A 23,134-nucleotide genomic window follows, 5' to 3' on the forward strand; every position below is an offset into this window, starting at 1 on the left:
TTCACCATGGTAGAAACAATCAGTATACTCTTGTTCATAAGGATAAAAATATTACTTTGCTTCCTATGACTCCTGATTCCATTTTGAAAGATGATATTAATAGAGCTAATAAAGCAAAACAGGAGAAAACTAAGAGTGAAAATCAGATTGTGGCAAAAGAATTTGAGCAACAAATGCAGCCTAATAATAATAAACAATCTAGTGTTGCTTCTGAAATTAAATTGAAAAGTGCATGTTTACTTGCCACCAAATCTGATATTAATGATCTAGATTTTAGCAAATCTGTTTGCTATGCTTTTGTGTGCAAAGAGGCATTATTTTCATTCGAGGACGTGCCTTCGTCTTTGCCTCCTGCTGTCACTAACATTTTGCAGGAGTTCGCCGACATCTTTCCACAAGACGTGCCACAGGGATTACCACCTATTCGCGGGATTGAGCATCAAATTGACTTAATTCCCGGTGCATCATTACCCAACCGGGCACCATACCGTACCAATCCAGAGGAGACGAAGGAGATTATGCGTCAAGTACAAGAACTGCTCGACAAAGGTTATATACGCGAATCCCTTAGTCCTTGTGCTGTTCCTATCATTTTAGTGCCGAAAAAGGATGGTACGTCGCGTATGTGCGTTGATTGTAGAGGCATTAATAATATTACTATTCGTTATCGTCATCCTATTCCTAGGCTAGATGATATGCTTGATGAATTGAGTGGCTCTACAATATTCTCCAAAGTTGATTTGCGTAGTGGTTACCATCAAATTCGTATGAAATTGGGAGATGAATGGAAAACAGCATTTAAAACTAAGTTTGGATTATATGAGCGGTTAGTCATGCCTTTTGGGTTAACTAATGCACCTAGTACTTTCATGAGGTTAATGAATGAAGTTTTACGTGCTTTCATTGGACGATTTGTGGTAGTTTACTTTGATGACATATTGATTTATAGCAAATCTTTGGAGGAACATTTGGAACATTTACATGCTGTTTTTATTGCTCTACGTGATGCACGTTTGTTTGGTAACCTTGGAAAGTGCACCTTTTGCACCGACCGAGTATCTTTTCTTAGCTATGTTGTTACTCCACAGGGAATTGAAGTTGATAAAGCCAAGATTGAAGCTATTGAGAGTTGGCCGCAGCCCAAAACGGTCACACAAGTGAGGAGTTTCCTTGGCCTCGCTGGTTTCTATAGGCGTTTTGTGAGAGATTTCAGCACCATTGCTGCACCTCTCAACGAGCTTACAAAGAAGGATGTACCTTTTGTTTGGGGTACCGCACAGGAAGAAGCCTTCACGGTATTGAAAGATAAGTTGACACATGCTCCTTTACTCCAACTTCCTAATTTCAATAAGACTTTTGAGTTTGAATGTGATGCTAGTGGAATTGGATTAGGAGGTGTGTTATTACAAGATGGAAAACCTGTTGCATACTTTTCTGAAAAATTGAGTGGGCCTAGTCTGAACTATTCTACTTATGATAAAGAATTATATGCTCTTGTTCGGACCTTAGAAACATGGCAACATTATTTATGGCCCAAGGAATTTGTTATACATTCTGATCATGAATCTTTGAAACACATTAAAAGTCAAGCAAAACTGAACCGTCGACATGCTAAATGGGTTGAATTCATTGAGACTTTCCCTTATGTGATTAAACACAAGAAGGGTAAAGAAAATGTTATTGCTGATGCCTTGTCTCGTCGTTATACTATGCTTTCACAACTTGACTTTAAAATATTTGGTTTGGAGACCATCAAGGATCAATATGTTAATGATGCTGAATTTAAAGATGTATTGCAGAATTGTAAGGAAGGAGAACTTGGAACAAGTTCGTTCTTAACGATGGATTTGTGTTTCGTGCTAACAAGCTATGCATTCCAGCTAGCTCCGTTCGTCTTTTGTTGTTGCAGGAGGCGCATGGAGGAGGATTAATGGGACACTTTGGCGTCAAGAAGACGGAGGATATACTTGCTACACATTTCTTTTGGCCAAAGATGAGACGGGATGTTGAGCGTTTTGTTGCTCGCTGCACTACATGTCAAAGAGCTAAGTCACGACTCAATCCTCATGGTTTATATATGCCGTTGCCTGTACCTAGTGTTCCTTGGGAGGATATATCTATGGACTTTGTTTTAGGTTTACCTAGAACAAAGAAGGGGAGGGATAGCATATTTGTTGTCGTGGATAGGTTCTCGAAAATGGCACACTTTATACCATGTCATAAAAGCGATGATGCTGTTAATGTTGCTAATTTGTTCTTTCGTGAAATTATTCGCTTACATGGTGTGCCAAATACTATTGTTTCAGATCGTGATACTAAATTTCTTAGCCACTTTTGGAGATGTTTATGGGCTAAGTTGGGGACTAAGCTGCTTTTTAGTACTACTTGTCACCCCCAAACTGATGGACAAACTGAAGTAGTCAATAGAACATTGTCTACTATGCTTAGGGCTGTTTTGAAGAATAACAAGAAAATGTGGGAAGAATGCTTGCCTCATATTGAATTTGCTTATAATCGTTCATTGCATTCTACTACTAAGATGTGCCCTTTTGAAATTGTGTATGGTTTCCTACCTCGTGCACCTATTGATTTGTTGCCTCTTCCATCTTCGGAGAAGGTTAATTTTGATGCTAAAGAACGCTCTGAATTGATTTTAAAAATGCATGAGTTAACTAAGGAAAACATTGAGCGTATGAATGCTAAATATAAACTTGCTGGAGATAAGGGTAGAAAACATGTTGTGTTTGCACCTGGAGATCTTGTTTGGTTACATTTGCGTAAAGATAGATTTCCTAATCTGCGCAAATCAAAGCTAATGCCACGTGCTGATGGTCCTTTTAAGGTTTTAGAGAAAATAAATGATAATGCATATAAACTTGAGCTACCTGCAGATTTTGGGGTTAGTCCCACTTTTAACATTGCAGATTTGAAGCCTTATTTGGGTGAGGAAGATGAGCTTCCGTCGAGGACGACTTCATTTCAAGAAGGGGAGGATGATGAGGACATCAATACCATTGTTACACCCACAACCCCTACTGTTACATATACTGGACCAATTACTAGAGCTCGCGCACGCCAATTAAATTACCAGGTACTTTCGTTTCTTGGTAATGATTCTAATGTTCATGAGATTATGATGCTGCCTAAATTGGGTACATTTGTTTTGCTTTCAAATGAAGGGCCTAGCTTGGACAAGGATGAACATTGGAGCAAGAACACGCATGAAGTTGATGGCATGCGCAAGGGGATCAAGAACGGAGTTACAAGTGATGATTTCAGGACTTTGAAGCCGCCATAAGGAGTGCATGAAGCCATGGACGAAATATACAAGATGCCACTTCATAATATTCGTCCATAGGCTATTCTAGGTGCTGCGTCACCTTATTAATGGGCCAAGGCCCATGTAATTTCGAAATACTTAAGTATAGGCTATTTTTAGAGTCCGTATGTGTGGGGAAACAAGAGTTAGGGTTGGTTTCGGACCCCACCCTCAAGGGCCACGAAATTCCCCTCTCTTCCTCCATATATACAGCCTTTAGGGCGTCGTTTAGACTTTGGGTTTTGTTTAGATTAAAAGTTCGCCATAGCTGCAACTTCGCGTACTTCGTTTGTGTCCAACGACCAGACCAAGACGTCACAGAACCACACCTTGATCAATAAAGCTTTCATCTTATATTCGCAATATCCAGATTGCAATCTCAGTTTCTTGCTTGTTCTTCGTTTGCTCGCAGGAAACAGGCCCTCGTGGTCAGGTTGATCGTGCTCCGGCGTGGTCAATAACCCCTCGGAAGTTGGTTTAGCGATTGCTAAGGCGCGACGTCTCGCACGTTCGTAGTCGGATCGTCAAGGTCGACTCCCACAGAAAACGATAGCCACCATCTCATCGAAACATCGGGACACCTTTGCCTCTATCAAGAGGCCCCTATGTTATCGAAGAGGTCTATTGTTCCGGTGCCATAAAGATCAACAACTTCGAAGGCACAAATCCGAAGGTGGTAAACGGTCAAAGAATCAAACATTATATCTCAGGTAATCCCATAAATGTTGAAACCAATATTATTGAAACCGTAACCCCGAAGGAATACATAAGGGACACTTTCCGGAACGTTTCAGACTCCGAAAAGGAATAGGTATGTGGTACGGTAAGTAAACCGTATCCAAAACAATTTTAAGGCAATATTTCTCCGTTTTGGAATATTTAGAAAAATAGAAAAATAAGTAGCAGCCCGGGAAGGACACGAGGGCCCCACGAGGGTGGTGGGCGCGCCCTACCCCTCTGGGCGCGCCCCCCTTCACGATACGTATTTTGGTCGGTAAAAATTCATTATATAACCTCCCGAAGGTTTTGACTCCAGTATCACGCAAATCTCCTCTGTTCTTGTTTCGAGCTATTTTTCTGACAGATCTAGGTTATCATGATGGCCCCAAGTGCTTCCATGGACAAGTTCCTCGAGAAGGTCATCAACCCTTACCTTGCGGAGGTGTTGCAACACCGTCAAACCATTGAGTTGCGTGATGGGTTGCTGCACATCTGCGATGAAGAGGGACCAAAGGGGACCGGGAGCGTGGAGACGAGGCTCGAAGCAGTGGAGCAACAAGTTTTCAAGTGCCAAGGGATGGTGGAATGTGGACTCAACTCCAACCACATGATGATCGCGGAGTTCGCTAGCAACCACAAGTTGGATGCAGACAACATCGGGAAGGCCATCTTCAAGCTTCATGAGAAGATCGAGCACCTCCAAGCCCAAATCTATGACCTGCAAAACCAAAACTGTGAGTATGAATATAGATTCAAAAGGATGAGTTTGGCTGCAGATTTGAGGATCCCGGAGACTCGGTCATCCTTCTATGATGGTGAGCCTATGCCTTGGAAGATGGACGACAAGCCTGCATCATCAACAACACCTCCACCTTCTTCACCAACCAAGGAGACATAATCACATGGGTATGGGCACTCCCCTTGGCAACTGCCAAGCTTGGGGGAGGTGCCCCGGTATCGTATCACAATCACAACCCCTACCTTTACCGTTTTTCTTAGTTCGATCCTATTAGTAGTATCTTGATCTAGTATAATAAAGTTTATGGCATGATCTAGTTTTGAGTTTTGCTTTTTGATCTCTCTTTGTAATCGAGTCCGTGAGTTATATATAATAAAGATTAGTGTTGAGTCAAGGGCTTGATTATTTTGCCATGATCTTGGGTGAATAAAAGAAAAGAGAAAAAGAATAAAAAGAAACAAAGAGTTCATATTGATCTTATTGAGAGTAATGACTTCACATAGAAAGAGTATGATGATTAAAAGTTGTTGGGAGTTGGTAGACATAGCCTTGGTCATCGTTGCAATTAATAGGAAGTAATAAGGAAAGAGAGGTTTCACATATAGATATATTATCATTGACATCTTTTACGATTGGGAGAACTCATTAAAATATGACATGCTAAAGAGTTGATGTTGGACAAGGAAGACAACGTAATGAGTTATGTCTTTCTTATATCTGAGATAAATTATGTTGTCATGGGTCCTCTAACTTGTTGAGCTTGCCTTTCCCCCTCATGCTAGCCAAATTCTCAGCACCAAGTAGAAATACTACTTATGCTTCCAAATACCCTTAAACCAGTTTTGCCATGAGAGTCCACCATATCTACCTATGGATTGAGTAAGATCCTTCAAGTAAGTTGTCATCGGTGCAAAGCAATAAAAATTGCTCTAAATATGTATGATTGATTGGTGTGGGAGAAATAAGCTTTATACGATCTTGTGATGTGGAAGTAATAAGAGCGACGGACTGCATAATAAAGGTTCATATCACAAGGGGCAATATAAAGTGACGTTCTTTCGCATTGAGATTTTGTGCATCCAACCATAAAAGCGCATGGCAACCTCTGCTTCCCTCTGCGAAGGGCCTATCTTTTATTATTATCTTCTACCTTATGCAAGAGTCATGGTGATCTTCACCTTTTCTTTTTCATTTTATCCTTTGGCAAGCTCAGCATGTTGGAAAGAACATGATATATATATATATATAATTGGATGTAGGGGAGCATGAACCATTATTGTTGACATTACCCTTGAGGTAAAAGGTTGTGGGGCAAAACTATAAGCCCCTATCTTTCTCTGTGTCCGATTAAAACTCCGTAACCACAAGTATTGCGTGAGTGTTAGCAATTATGAAGGACTAAATGATAGTTGAGTATGTGGACTTGCTTTTAAGCTCTGACATAGACTCTTTCCGATGTTATATTAAATTGCAATTGCTTCAATGACTGAGATTATAGTTTGTTGGAGCCCAATAAGGTTTATGATTTATACTCTTGCATTGTGAATAGATCATCACTTGAACTAAGTAATCATATGACAAAATCTATATATGTTGCTGTTATGAGAACAATCATGATGCCTTCATGTCCGTATTTTATTTTTATCGACGCCTCTACCTCTAAACATGAGGACATATTTATTGTTATCGGCTTTTCGCTTGAGGACAAGCGAGGTCTAAGCTTGGGGGAGTTGACACGTCCATTTTGCATCATGCTTTTATATCGATATTTATTGCATTATGGGCTGTTATTTCACTTTATGTCACAATACTTATGGCTATTCTCTCTTATTTTACAAGGTTTACATGAAGAGGAAGAATGCCGGCAGCTGGAATTCTGGGCTGGAAAAGGAGCAAATATTAGAGACCTATTCTGCGCAACTCCAAAAGTCCTGAAACTCCACGGAACATCTTAAAATAAATAAAGAAAAATCCTCGCCAAAGATGAAGGCCAGGGGGCCCACACCCTGCTCACGAGGGTGGAGTGCACGCCCCCCTCCTAGGGCGCGCCCCTACCTCGTGGGCCCCCTGGTGGGTCTCCGACGTCCATCTTCTCCTCTATGAAGTCTTTCGATGAGAAAAAAAATAAGAAGCCACCTTTCGGGACGAAATTCCGCCGCCACGAGGTGGAACCTTGGCGGAACCAATCTAGAGCTCCGGCAAAGCTGTTCTGCCCGGGATACTTCCCTCTGGGAGGGGGAAATCATCACCATCGTCATCACCAACGCTCCTCTCATCGGGAGAGGGCAATCTCCATCAACATCTTCACCAGCACCATCTCATCTTGAAACCCTAGTTCATCTCTTGTATCCAATTCTTGTCTCAAAGCCCGGGATTGGTGCTAGTAGGTTCCTAGTAGTGTTGATTACTCCTTGTAGTTGATGCTAGTTGGTTTATTTGGTGGAAGATCATATGTTCAGATCCTATATGCACATTATTACCCCTCTGATTATGAACATGAATATGCTTTGTGAGTAATTACGTTTGTTCCTGAGGACAAGGGAGAAGTCTTGCTATTAGTAGTCATGTGAATTTGGTATTCGTTTGATAGTTTGATAAGATGTATGTTGTCCAGCCTCTAGTTGTGTTATGTGAACATCGACTACATAACACTTCACCATTATTTGGGCCTAGAGGAAGGCATTGGGAAGTAATAAGTAGATGATGGGTTGCTAGAGTGATAGAAGCTTAAACTCTAGTTTATGCGTTGCTTCGTAAGGGGCTGATTTGGATCCATATGTTTCATGCTATGGTTAGGTTTACCTTAATACTTTTGTTGTAGTTGCGGATGCTTGCAATAGAGGTTAATCATAAGTGGGATGCTTGTTCAAGTAAGAACAGCACCCAAGCATCAGTCCACCCACATATCAAATTATCAAAGTACCGAACGCGAATCATATGAACGTGATGAAAACTAGCTTGACGATATTCCCATGTGTCCTCGGGAGCGCTTTTCCTATTATAAGAGTTTGTTCTGGCTTGCCCTTTGCTACAAAAGGATTGGGCCATCTTGCTGCACTTTATTTACTTTTGTTACTTTTTGCTCGCTACCATTTATCTTGTCACAAAACTATCTGTTACCACTTATTTCAGTACTTGCAGAGAATACCTAGCTAAAAACCGCTTATCATTTCCTTCTGCTCCTTGTTGGGTTCGACACTCTTACTTATCGAAAGGACTATGATAGATCCCCTATACTTGTGGGTCAGCAGACACCTCCATCAAATTGCCATGGGCGTCCAAGAAGAAGGTGGCAAACGGTCATTGGAACGACGTCACACTCCAAAGTGTCTTCATAGGCGCCAAATTTGAAGGTGACTTGTACTCGATGCTCGACTTGGATAGTGCCGGAGTCGCTAAGCCATTGAACTTTGTAAGGTTGTGGGTGCTTCGTCTTGGGCAATTGGAGCTTGGAGCCAAGTTCTTCACTTGCGAGGTTATGACAACTTCCTCCATATATGATGACCTTGATGGATCTTCCATTGATGCCGGCCTTGGTAGGAAAGATATGGCATCTTTGGTCTTCTTCTTGGTGATGTTGGAGAGTCAAGACCTTGGAGACAACAAGAGCGAGACTTGAATCTTCATCGCAAAAGACTTGTTCTTCTTCATCGTTTACTTGCAGGTGCATGGCGACTTGCTCAAGGGCGTCCATTTCTCCTTCACTCATTGAGTCGTAAGTGTCGTTGTCATTGAGGATCATGGTCCGCTTGTTGGTGCACTCATAGGACTTATGGCCTCGGCCTCCGCATGTGAAGCATTTGAAGGAACTTGTCTTGACGGTCTCATCAGTGGGGTTGATGATGATGAAGCTCTCGGCTTGAAGTTGCTTGTAGTAGGAGGATGACTTGGAGTTGACGAAGCTTTCTTGTGACTCGACTTGTCGACGTTGCTTGTAGAACGCTTGGTAGACGGTGTTGGAGTCGTTGAAGCTTGGGTGTTGGAGAAGCCGTATGGCTTGGATGAGAACTTGGCATACTTGTAATCGTCTTGCACTTGACGTTCCGCTTTGGTAGCTTGATGCACTAGCTCGATGAGGTACGAGTATGGTTGGAAATCGGCGATCTTGTTTATAGGATGGTTGAGTCCATTCAAGAAACGTGCCATAGTTTGCTCATCATCTTCCATGACATTGGCTCTTATCATGGCAATCTCCATCTCCTTGTAGTACTCTTCAACGCTCTTGGTTCCTTGCTTGAGTAGTTGGAGTTTCTTGAAGAGGTCGCGGTTGTAGTAGGTAGCCACAAAGCGCGCTCTCATGACATCCATCATTTGCGCCCAAGTAGTGATGGGTGGTTCACCACTTGCCTCTCGGTGCTCGATAACTTGTTCCCACCAAATGAGGACATAGTCTTGGAACTCAAGGGATGCCATCGCGATCTTCTTCTCTTCTTCATAGTTGTGCAAATGGAAGATTTTGTTGACCTTCAATGCCCATGAAATGTACTCTTCGGGATTGTTGCTTCCGTTGAACTTGGGCATGGTGAACTTGAGCTTGCCGTAGCGTTGTTCTTCATTGTGTTGGGGTCGGGGATGATGACATCCATGTTTTTGATGATTGTCAAGCTCGTGTTGCTCTTGTCGTGGAGGATGTCCATTGTCTTCATGCTCTTGTTGAACTTGATGTTCTTGGGGAGCTTGTGGAGGAGCTTGTAGAGCTTGAGGAGGAACTTGAGGAACTTGACGATGCACGCGAGCTTGAAATCTTCGTTCGTTAGCTTCTTCGCGAAGTGCTTCTTCATGTTCAGGAGCTTGTCGGCCTTGGTTGGCTATGGCTCGACTTGCACCTTGGAGGGCTTGTTGCACCTCAAGTGCTTGAGCATCTCGCAATTGTTGCTCTTGAGATTGTGCCTCGGCATCTTGTGCTTCTTGGTGTAGACGCGCTCGCTCTTCCGCTTCATGTTGGCGTTGTCGTTGCCTTTCTCTTCCTAGCGCAAAAGCCGCTTGGGTTTGCCATTGATGGTGCTCTTGCGAGTCGGTGTCGCGTAGAGGATTGAGGCTTGCTTGATGATCGTTGCGCGCGGCACGTCGAATAGTGTTCGATGTCGGTGTACTTGAGCCTGAGTGGGTGAAGTCGGAGTGTCGACTTGAGCGGCTCCATCTTGTTGAGGACGAAGTGGAAGAAGAGCGGTTGAGCAACAAAGCATGAATCTCGTCCATTCTTGCGTCGTTCTCTTGCTTGTGATCGTCGAGCTTGTGGTCGAAGTAGTCCCTTGTACGTTGCTCGGAGAGTCGCAAGTCGGCGGCGAGGTTGTCGATGTGTTCACTCATTGCTTGTTGCTCTTGATGCAAAGCATGTTGTGCACCAAAGAGGTGGCTCTTGGTGATGTAGGAGTTCATGTCGTCATGCTAAATGAAGAGTGGGTTGGTAGAAGTACTTGGCCTATCCATCATTCCGAGAGAAAAATGTGAGTGGTAGAAAGAGAAGAATGAATACCAAATATACCTTGACCGAAGTTGAAAATGGATCAATGATCACTCCAATGCGGACAGGGAAATAGCACAATTGGTACCAATTCTTGTTGGTTTCTCACACCTACACAAGTAAAAGCTTATGGTGTAGCTTGGTTAGGATCATGGCACAAAATTTAATGCAATTGTAAGTGAGCTTCAATAATGTTGGAAAAGATTTGCAAGATTGCAATGCAACAAGTAGACCAAGCAATATATGGTACATGGAAACACACACGCAAAAAGATAAGTGGGGTTGTGCAACCAAGGATGAGCCAAAATGTGTAAACCACAAAAATGCTCTTGTTGCACAACACTAGAGAGACGCTAGCACGATTGCACAATAGGCCGATACAATACTTGTGCACAACCTACTAAGCGAAAATGCAATGACTTCTATCCCAAGTATGCTCTATGCAAGGTGTTACTATGATATGATCCAAGATGATCTAGTATGACAATCTTAATGTTGTATGATGCTATGGTGCTTGCTTAAAAGCTCTTTGCTTATCTTTCCCTTTTGCTTAAAAGCTTGTTTGGCTCTTTGTTGTTTGAGCTCTTTTCTCATGCAATGCTTCACGAACCAAGATAGCAATTGTGTATGCGATGACAACCTTGTGACACAAGAGATGATACCAAGATATGCAACAATGATGTATGTATGCTATGGGAAGTATGATCACTAATGTGCACAAGTCTCATTGCCAGCAATACTCAAAGGCTAGTCTCATGGGTAAGCGACGCAAAGGGGTAATGCTATGATGGCTATCAATGTAATGGCAAGAGTGAAATGTCCAATACTAAGACGAGGTTACCGTTCTTGCTTACGGTATGGTGTAAAAATGGTGGCACGAATACCAAGATGTAGTCAAGGTGGTCGTTGTTGATGACGCGTCTGTGGCGAAGATGAGCGGCGGTGATGTTGATGTCGAACCATACCTAGATAGCCGAAACACAAAAGGACACGAAACCGCAACTCAAATTCTCAAAGCTCGAAGTGGTAACACGTGTCGGAGTGCGAAACGGGTAAGCAATGGTGGTGGTATGCGGAAGCGGTGAAGGTGTATAAGTGGTGGTAGTGCGTATGCGGAAATGGTGGTGGTGACAAAAACTGAAGAAAAAAATTAGTTTCGTCAGGGAACTCCGGACGTCCGGTGGTGAGCGGTCGTCCGGTCGTCGGACGTCCGGTGGCGAGTGGATGTCCAGTGCCTGGGCACTGTTCGGGCATGGGATGAACTATAGGCGGGGTGGATGAGGTGAAATTCCTCGAATCCGGGAGAATTTGTGGATGGAAAAGCTGGGGAAAAGGGGGAAAAGCTAGATCCACTGAAAACAAAGCAAATCCATGGATCAAATCCAACAAAATTTCAACACACCAACAAATCACAAAAAAAATTGGGGCTATTTTTGTGGGGAATTTTCGAATTAGGGACAAAATCAACAAAAACTAGGCTAGCAACACAATGGGGAGGCTCCGAAATCGTGATCAACGTGGCTCTAGATACCAAGATGATGTAGGGTAGAACCCTAATTGGCCGATCTTTCACGAAAGGAGCGGATCCCGCTAAGAACACGAAGAACACGAGGAGGGAAACGAGGGAAAACACAGGGGAAACACGAGAGAAACACTAAACCAACAAGAAATAGTCACACATGCGCTAGATCGTCGAGTACATAAGAAATCAAACGATTCACAGACAACTAAGGACGATACAAAGGTAGCCGATCTTCTTTGTGAGGAGGTCTTGAATCCACAAGGGGGGATCTTCCCGTAACGGGGTCTTGAATCCAAAGGGATCTTCTCCGAAGAGGGGTCGCGGTCTCTCTCGTGGAGTAGATCCGATGTGGATGAGCAATCCTCTATCTCTAAATATGAGATAAACCATTGCTAACCCTAGCTAGGATGAATAGGAGGTCTATTTATAGTCTTAGTGCAAATGGGTGGGCGAAAGGAGGGGATACATGGGCTTCGGGCCCGAAACTGGACACAACCAGGTACCGGACGTCCGCTGGGGACCGGTCGTCCGGTATCTCATGGGCGGTTGGACGTCCGGTGGTCACCGGTCGTCTGCTCGATCTGGCTCGGATGTTGGTGTAGCGGATTTCCGGAAGAGGCCGGTCGTCCGATCACCGGACGTCCGATGGCGTCGATCGTCCGCTCGTTTGGCTCGGGTGCAGGGGCACCGGTCGTCCGGTCCGGGCCGGACATCCGCTCCCTGTAGCTCGGCTGGGGCTTCAGGCGCCAAATGTCCGGTCCCAACCGGTCGTCTGGTGGCTGGGACTTCTTCTCTAGCTCTCCTTCTTCTCCATCTTCACGTCAATCTTCCTCTTCTGATCCTCCTTGCTCCTTGGCTTCTTCATGGCCAACTCCTTGATACCTGAGTATGCACAATGTCTCCGTTTGAGGTCGTAGCCATGTCTCATGTGCATCGAAGTGGAAATGTGAGAGGAGAGATGTCACCTCGGTTTCAAGAGCACTTGCACGTGCTCGTGTCATGGGTCCGCTAGGCACTTGGTGAGACGATGGTAGGTCCATGGGGACCTTGGGATGCTCCGCATCAACAAGGGGAAAAGGCCGCCCAGTGATAGTGATGACGAAGAGACTCACCAACCACATATCGGGGGTCAGAAGCAATTTCCCCCTGAGGTAAAAACAATGAACATGGTATACGTGACACACGCCCCTATAGAGGAGCATGAGACGCACTCCCTCCGGATTGAGGATCATACTACGTTCCCTCCAGCCGGAGTACAAATCGATCTTATTAAACCGCATACCTTGTCAGCCATTAAGCCGCCGATCTCCATTCAGCAGGACCGACCAATTATGGAGCTGGACTAGCAGTTCGGCTTCTGCCGTCTGCCTCATACACCCATGAAATCTGTACCGCGCATACATAACTATGCACTTAAAATACCATGGGCATCGGTGGAGGCACAATACGGATGGGCCTACAGGTACTCCCATAACCTCCTTCTTTTCTTTTCTAACCACTCTTTCTTTTTTATTATCCTTTACCACAGGTGACTCGCAGCTGGTCATGTCACCGACTCTATCAGAGTTCCAGTTTGTACATTCATCCAAAAGCTACTCCCTTTAAGGAGCCCCTTCATCGAGGAAAGGCGGCGCAGACATGCGACAGGAGGTCCAAAACAACTTTTTGTAGACCGCACTCTCTATTTTGCGATCCTATAAAGTGCCTTCTACCTCAGCCGTCGACCCTTGGCATGTCAAATAGCCGGGGTTGTGGCGTTATTATATATAAAACAACGATTGGCATATCACTCAAGTTCTAGTGAATATAATTTGTATCCAGTATTCACTTTTCTCTAAAAAAACTGCATTTTGCTCCTTGTGTTATTTCACACGCCTCGACATAGCTCGCCAGGGGCTCGATTTGGGAACAAAATACATTGCCAACAAGTCCGAACAGCTTTATAGCATACTTCGGCGTCGCGAGTTTGGCCTTATATGCATCAGCTCGGAATTATGTCTTGGGTCAATAGTTGGGTTGCCCAGCTCCTGTGCTTGCTACCTTACGTTCCACTCTATCGGCTAAGGTAGTAAAGGGAGAACTACTGTGATTGTGTTTCTGATTCATCTAGTCAAACACCTCAGTAGAGAAAGCCGAAAACTGACTGTCATGATGCGGCGAGAGCTGGTCAGCCACTCGATGACTTATCAGAATCTTTCGCGATTCCCCCCGTATTACACGAAGGACCTTTCTTCAGGTCATACATGCAAACGCACCACATTGATATAACCGCGTACATAGCAGGGCTTATATCATAGACCCACCATAAAACTCCGATGGCTAAGTGAAGTGTTAATGCCCTATTGTCCCATTGCCTCGTTCACTGCATTGACACCTCCTTCATGGACCAAGACGTTGGGTTAAGAGTGATCAAGTGCTTTCCCGAACACCCCCGTATTTTCTACGAGGGGCTGAAGCCGACGACTAGAAAACTTTCAAATTATACAAAAAACGGCCGCACAGGAGGAACCAAAAGCTTTTAAGCAAATATCATAATATTGTCTTTTACAATTTCTACACATTTCATTCGAATATCATATCTTTTGAGAACTGACCCTCTATCAAGCGATCACCCTCTAAGACATCCTCGAAATAATGTTCGGGTGCGTGATGGTCCTTACCCTTGAGGGGACTCTTCGCTGCAACGTTGGTGGCCTTCATCTTCGCCCAGTATGTTTTGACACGGGCAAAGGCCATCCGTGCACCTTCAATGCATGTTGAACGCTTAACGGCGTCGATACGCGGTACCGCATCCACAAGCTGCTGCACTAAACCGAAGTAACTATTTGGAATGGGCTCAGCAGGCCACAGCCGGACTATGACGTCCTTCATGGCAGAACCGGATATCCTGTGGAGCTCGGCCCACTGGGCCATCTATTCGTTTAGTAACAGCGGACGCTTTGGCGCGCCGAACTATGACCAAAAAAGCTTCTTCGTGGAACACCCTTCCTGCGCTTGGTAAAATCGTGCCGCATCCGAGGTACTCTTAGGCAGGTCCAAGAATGCATTTGGCGAGCTCCACACCTGATTAAGCGGGGAATACTTCGAATCGCCGAATTTAATCTGTAACAAGAAAGGCTTACGAGCCACTATCTCCCCATCTTGTCGGATCTCCTCCCGAGCCACTCTAGACTCGGACCATGCTTCTCTCGCCTCTTGTAAGGCCTTGTCGAGATCGGCCGCTTTGGCTTTATTATCCCTCTCGAGGAATTCGCACTGGACAGTGGTTTCCTCTAGCTCGCACGCCATGACAGAAATTCTCTCCTCACACTGGCGCCGAGCAACCTGTTTGGTTTTTAATTCATTAGCTGCCTTATTGGCGGCCAAATTGCTCATCTAGGTTTGCTCCTTGGCTAGAGCAAGTTCAGCCCGAAGGGCCTCTACCACGGCAGCACCATCTGCAGTTACGCGCATCTCAATATACAATTCTAGCTTCATGCATATATTATCATACACACATATACTGATTGCCCCAAAAACATACCTTGCGGCTCGTCAAGCCGCCTGTTGATAAGCGTGATGTCATCATCCGCCTCATCAATCTTCCGCTGCAGATCTGCAACCTCTGTGGATCGGGCAGTAGCCGGGGAGGTAACAGCATGTGTTCCAAGTAGTCAGATTATTTCCTGGACATATCTTTTTGACCCTCTGATCGCCTCCCTTGGAAAGCCAATCAGAGTCTCAGGGGATACTATCTATACACAGGAGTATTTTGTGAATAAAACACAATCGGAAGCATTACATCACAAACCTCGAAGCCTCTCAGCAGGCTCGTGAAGGCCTCATTCAATCTGCCTTTTGCGGACAGGACCTTTTCAACCACCATATCCATCAAGGTACAATGGTCCTCGGAGACGGACGCCTGTCGTAGCATGTTCGTCAATCTATCCGGCGCTTCTAGATCTCTGGAAGCTACAGCAGCAGCACAGCCTCCCTTCGAACCTTTTGCAGTTCATTCGCCCCTAGAGTTGTCTCCGGCTGCAAGCCGGACAGTCCGGGGCCATTATTATTGGCCCCCTGACCCTGGGCTACCGAAGTATAACCTTCGGTTAGTATTTTCATCATCCCTCGCGTCACTTGTTGATCAGGAGAGACCCTCCGGGACGACATCTCGAAGTCGTCTGCCCTATTGGGCAAGGAAACTGGTGGAGGCATCTCGCTCCCCATCATCTCCGGGAGAAGATCCCCCGAGGAAGAGGATTGTTGAGGAAGACTATGCGCCGAGCTGCAAAAACATACATTCTACATGTTACCCTGGTCACAAGAGAGGAATGGGGTATGTGTAAAACACCCTTGTTCGCTTGCGATTTAGGCTTGTCCTTGCCAGGGGACTGCGCGATAACGTCGTCCTCCAAGCCCGAGCCGCCCGACAGGGGCATCTTGCCTCGCTTGGGAGCCTTTTCCTCCCAATCTTCGGAAACGGCCCTTTTCTTACCATGGGGAGAATGAATGTTGGCTTCTCCTTTACTTTTGTCTTCGGGTGATGGGATTTCCTCTCCCCGGACACATCATCTAATATATCTTCGGGAGGGAGGCCACCTTCGGTCCTCCCGCTCTCCGTCTTGTCCTCCTTCACAGGCATCTGGTATGGTGCCGGGCCAGCATCCTTATTAATACGGAATCCGCTGAGTCTTTGGGAAGAGGGTCCGAACACCTGATTCTCTTTGCTTTCTTTATCCAGCCCTGGAACAGGATAGTGTGATCAGTGTCGCACTATGGCGTACATTGCTGAAAAATTGTTCGGAAATAGAGCGCTTACCGAGGTATCCGGATGGTTGCGGTCGAGGCCGATGTCCTCGGTGGTGTCCGGCCACTGTTTTCGTTTCCCGAAAAATAGCTTCCACATTCCTTTGTGCATAATACCGAAGAAGTCTTGGAGGGTCCATGGTACTTTCGGATTAAACTCCCACGTACGGAGAGGCCGTCGCTGGCACGGCAGAACCCGGCAGACCAGCATTACTTGAACCATGTTGATAAGACTAACGTCCTTATCAAGGAGGCTCCGGATGCGGCTCTGTAGAGTCTGCACTTCGTCAATTGATCCCCAGTCCAGTCCTTTATTAATCCATGACGCAAGCTGTAATGGAGGACCAGACCAAAACGCAGGTATAGCCGCCCACTTGGTACCGCGGGGTTCAGTGACATAAAACCACTCCCGCTGCCATAGGTCAGGAGTTTCGGTGAAAGAGCCTTTTGGCCAGGGAGCATTGATAAGTTTGCTCACTGTAGCACCTCAGCACTCCGCTTGTCCCCCGCCGACTACCTTCGGCTTCACACTAAAGGTCTTGAGCCATAAGTCGAAGTGTGGGGGAATGCGGAGAAAGGCCTCGCGGGTGACAATGAATGTCGAGATGCAAAGGAAAGAATCTGGGGCTAGATCGTGAAAATCTAGTCCGTAGTAAAACACAAGCCCCCAAACGAAGGGGTGAAGAGCGAATCCTAGCCGTCGCAGGAAGTGGGAGATGAATACGACCCTCTCGCCGGATCTGGGAGTAGGAATAACCTGTCCTCGACCTGGGAGCCTGTGGGGGATCTCTGCGGTCAGGTATCTGGCCGCACGAAGCTTGGTGATGTCCTCCTCCGTAAGAGAGGAGGCCACCCATCGACCCTGTAGGCTGGGTCTGGACATGATTGGGAAGCTTGAAGCGATGAAGTCGAGCCTTGGGTGCTAGAACTCGAAGTTGGAAGGGCTAAGAAAAGGTCGGCGCAAAACAAGGCGGCCCTTGGCTCCTTTATAAAGGCAACGGATATCGAACACCTCCACCTAAGCCTGAAAACCTGCCTATTCCTAAGGAATCATACTAATGGAACGGTTGGGTTATCCACGCTCGTATTGATGAGAATCCCGCGATAAGGGGACACGATCTCTGCTTCGACAAGACGTGCCAATAAAAACCGCGTCTCGAAACATGGAACGGTAGGACAAGAAACGGTTCGAAATAATGACCGGGCAAACGTGACGTTACGTTACAAAAAGTCGGCAGCAGATTGGACTCGTGCAATATTATGTTCTCTACGATTGTGTGGTACTTGTATTGCAGATCCGGACACGTTCGTTACGTCCAAAGACTATCTTGGAGTATTTGAAAAGGGGAACCCACCTTGCAATGTCGAAGACAATCTGCATGCCGGACACCTCGTCATTGAAGTCTGGTTTAGGGGCTACTGAGGGAGTCCTGGACTAAGGGGTCCTCGGGCGTCTGACCTATTGGACATGGGCCAGACTGATGGGCCGTGAAGATACAAAGACCGAAGACACTACCCGTGTCCGGATGGGACTCTCCTTAGCGTGGAAGGCAAGCTTGGCAACCAAATATGAAGATTCATTTCTCTACAACCGACCTTATGTAACCCTAGATCCCTCTGGTGTCTATATAAACCGAAGGGCTAGATCCGTAGATATATCCTCATAATCGTAGTCAGACAGGCTAGACTTTTAGGGTTTAGCCATTACGATCTCATGGTAGATCAACTCTTGTAATACTCATATTCATCAAGATCAATCAAGCAGGAAGTAGGGTATTACCTCCATAGAGATGTCCTGAACCTGGGTAAACATTGTGTCCCCCGTCTCCTGTTACCATCGACCTTAGACGCACAGTTTGGGACCCCCTACCCGAGATTCGTCGGTTTTGACACCGACAAGCTTCTCCTACACCCAAGCCTCAACGACTCCAACACTTTCTACATCAACCAAGCCTTCTACAAGCAACATCGACAAGTCAAGTTACAAGAAAGCTTCAACAACCTCAAGTCATCCTCCTACAACGAGCAACTTCAAGCCGAGAGATTCATCATCATCTACCCCAACCGATGAGACCGTCAAGACAAGTTCCTTCAAATGCTTCACATGCGGAGGCCGAGGCCACAAGTCCTTTGAGTGTACCAACAAGCGCACCATGATCCTCAATGACGATGGTACATACGACTCCATGAGTGAAGGAGAAACAGAAGCACTTGAGCAAGTCACCATGCACTAGCAAGTGAACGATGAAGAGGAACAAGTCTTTTGTGACGAACATTCAAGTCCCGCTTTTGTTGTCTCCAAGGTCTTGACCATTAAACATCACCAAGAAGAAGACCAAAGATGCCACATATTCCATACCAAGGCCGGCATCAATGGAAGGTCCGTCAAGGTCATCATCGATGGAGGGAGTTGTCATAACTTAGCAAGTGAAGAACTTTGCTCCAAGCTCCAATTGCCCAAGATGAAGCACCCACATCCCTACAAAGTTCAATGGCTAAGAGACTCCGGCACTATTCAAGTCGAGCATAAAGTGCAAGTCTCCTTCAAAATCGGAGCTTACGAAGACACTTTGGAGTGTGATGTCATTCCAATGACCGTTTGCCACCTTCTTCTCAGACGACCATGGCAATTTGATAGAGGTGTCATGCACAATGGCCAAACAAACCACTACATTTTCAAGATGAAAGGAAAGGAGTACGTACTTCGCCCTATGTCACCAAGCCAAGTGATCGTCGACAAGCAAGCCACCCATCATGGAGAGAATAGTGAGATAGCGAACCACAAAAAAGAGAGTGAGCGCTACAAGCCCAAATCGAGTGCCTCCACGATGAGCGAAAAGAAGAACCTAGTTCTATTTGCCACCAAACGTGAGATAAGAGAAGTGTGTGAGAACCCATCTAGAGTGATACACTATATCCTTTTGTGCAAGGATGAGGCACCAAAAGCTAACACCTCTCACACTCTACCTTTAGTGTTGTCTTCTCTTTTGCCGGAATTTCAAGATGTTTTCCCCGACGAGCTACCTCTGGGTCTACCTCTCCTATGAGGCATCGAGCACCGCATGGACCTCATCCTCGGAGCACCTCTTCCAAACAAAGCTCCATGCCGCGTCAACCCTGAAGAAACCTAAGAAATACAAAGGCAAGTAAAGCATCTCATAGACCATGGAAATGTGCGCGAAAGTTTGAGTCCTTGTGCCGTCCCGGTCATTCTTGTGCCAAAAAGAGACAGTAGCTTTCGCATGTGTTCCGATTGTAGACATATCAATGCTATCACCGTTCGCTATAGGTATCCCATTCCACGCCTTGATGATATGCTTGATGAACTTAGTGGTGCCACTATCTTTTCAAAAATTGTTCTTAAAAGTGGTTACTATGAAATTCGCATACAAGAGGGTGATGAATGGAAAACCGCTTTCAAAACAAAGTTTGGTTTGTACGAGTGGTTGGCCATGCCTATGGGTTTATCGGAAGCACCGGGTACCTTCATGCATCTTATGCATTATGTGTTTCGCGGGAGGATATATCTATGGACTTTGTTTTAGGTTTACCTCGAACAAAGAAGGGGAGGGATAGCATATTTGTTGTCGTGGATAGGTTCTCAAAAATGGCACACTTTATACCATGTCATAAAAGCGATGATGCTGTTAATGTTGTTGATTTGTTCTTTCGTGAAATTATTCGCTTGCATGGTGTGCCAAATACTATTGTTTCAGATCGTGATACTAAATTTCTTAGCCACTTTTGGAGATGTTTGTGGGCTAAGTTGGGGACTAAACTGCTTTTTAGTACTACTTGTCACCCCAAACTGATGGACAAACTGAAGTAGTCAATAGAACATTGTCTAATATGCTTAGGGCTGTTTTGAAGAATAACAAGAAAATGTGGGAAGAATGCTTGCCTCATATTGAATTTGCTTATAATCGTTCATTGCATTCTACTACTAAGATATGCCCTTTTGAAATTGTGTATGCATTCCTACCTCGTGCACCTATTGATTTGTTGCCTCTTCCATCTTCGGAGAAGGTTAATTTTGATGCTAAAGAACGTGTTGAATTGATTTTAAAAATGCATGAGTTAACTAAGAAAAACATTGAGCGTATGAATGCTAAATGTAAACTTGCTGGAGATAAGGGTAGGAAACATGTTGTGTTTGCACCTGGAGATCTTGTTTGGTTACATTTGCGTAAGGATAGATTTCCTAATTTGTGCGAATCAAAGCTAATGCCACGTGCTGATGGTCCTTTTAAGGTGTTAGAGAAAATAAATGATAATGCATATAAACTTGAGCTGCCTGAATATTTTGGGGTTAGTCCCACTTTTAACATTGTATATTTGAAGCCTTATTTGGGTGAGGACGATGAACTTTCGTCGAGGACGACTTCATTTTAAGGAGGGGAGGATGATGAGGACATCAATACCATTGTTACACCCACAGCCCCTACCGCTAAACATACTGGACCAATTACTAGAGCTCGCGCATGCCAATTAAATTATCAGGTACTTTCGTTTCTTGGTAACGATTCTAATGTTCATGAGAATATGATGCTGCCTAAATTGGATATATTTGTTTTCCTTACAAATGAAGGGCCTAGCTTGGACAAGAAAGATGAACCTTGGAGCAAGTTCAAGCATGGAGATGATGGCATGCGCAAGGGGATCAAGAACGGAGTTACTAGTGATGTGATTTCAGGACTTTGAAGCCACCATAAGGAGTGCATGAAGCCTTGGACGAAATATACAAGATGCCACTTCATAAATTTCGTCTAGAGGCTATTCTAGGTGTTGCGTCACCTTATTATTGGACCAGGCCCATTTATTTTCGACATACTTAACTATATGATGTTTTTAGAGTCCGTATGTGTGGGGAAACAAGAGTTAGGGTTGGTTTCGGACCCCTCCTCCAAGGGCCACGAAATTCCCCCCTCTTCCTCCATATATACAGCCCTTAGGGCATCTTTTAGACTTTGGGTTTTGTTTAGATTAAAAGTTCGCCATAGCTGCAACTTCGCGTACTTCGTTTGTGTCCAATGACCAGACCTAGATGTCACAGAACCCCACCTTCATTAATAAAGCTTTCCTCTTTTATTCACAATATCCAGATTGCAATCTCAGTTTCTTGCTTGTTCTTCGTTTGCTCGCAGGAAATAGACCCTCGTGTTCCGGTTGATCGTGCTCCGGCATGGTCAATAACCCTCGGAAGTTGGTTTAGCGATTGCTAAGGTGCGACGTCTTCGCACGTTCGTAGTCGGATCGTCAAAGTCGACTCCCACAGAAAACGATATCTATCTCGTTGAAACATCGGGACACCTTCGCCTCTATCACCCTTACATTGGTGTGTTTGTTGTGGTCTACTTCGATGATATCCTTGTTTTTAGCAAGTCTCTCAAAGAGCATGTCACCCATGTCTGAACCGTTTTGCAAACTCTTCGAAAAGAGCATCTCTATGCTAATATGGAGAAATGCCTTTTTGGCATTGACAAGCTCGTTTTCTTGGGTTTTGTCGTTTCTTCTAAGGGTGTTCATGTTGATGAGTCCAAGATTAATGCTATTAAGACTTGGCCACAACCAACCAACTTACAACAAGTGCGTAGCTTTCTTGGCCTTGCGGGTTTCTATCGTCGCTTTGTGAAAGATTTTAGCACCATTGCTTCGCCTTTGCATGCTTTGAGCAAGAAGAATGCGCCTTTTGTTTGGGGACCATCCCAACATACCGCTTTCAATGAGCTTAAGAATTTGCTTACTCATGCTCCCGTGCTTGCTTTACCCAACTTTGACAAACCTTTTGAGATTCATTGCGATGCTAGTGGTAAAGGCATAGGAGGTGTGTTAACGCAAGAGAAGCGCCCCATAGCTTACTTTAGTGAGAAACTCTCTGGCACGCAACTCAATTACCCAATATATGACAAAGATCTGTATGCTTTAGTCCGCGTTTTGCATGAATGGGAACACTATCTTCTCCCTCATGAGTTCATCATTCATACCGATCATGAAACGCTCAAGTATCTTAAGGGCCAAACCAAGTTGAACAAGCGTCATGCTAAATAGAGTGAATTTATTGAGTCTTTTCCTTATGTCATCAAGTACATTAAAGGTAAAGAAAACATTGTGGCAGATGCCCTTTCCAACATATGCATGCTTGTCACTCAACTTGAGTTGAATGTCATTGGCTTTGAGCACATAAAAGACTTGTATGAGCATGATCCCACTTTTGCTACTGCTTATGCCAAATGTTTGACGCATACATCTTGGGAACGCTATTACATCAAAGATAAATATCTTATGAGAGCTAACAAGCTTTGCATCCCCGAGTCTTCTCTTCATTTGTTTCTTTTGCAAGAATCTCATGGAGGAGGCTTAATGGGACATTTTGGACGCGACAAGACTTTCACCACGCTCTCGAAGAACTACTTTTGGCCCAAGATGTTTCGCGACGTCAACCGCTTCACCAACCGATGCTCTACATGTCGCAAAGCTAAGTCTAAAGATCAATCCCATGACCTTTACATGCCTCTACCAATTCCATATCAACCATGGGAAGATATTAGCATGGATTTTTTTACTTGGATTGCCTAGGACTCGCGA

The sequence above is a fragment of the Triticum urartu genome, chromosome 1, assembly GCF_003073215.2.
Source record: "Triticum urartu cultivar G1812 chromosome 1, Tu2.1, whole genome shotgun sequence".
Lineage (NCBI taxonomy): Eukaryota > Viridiplantae > Streptophyta > Magnoliopsida > Poales > Poaceae > Triticum > Triticum urartu.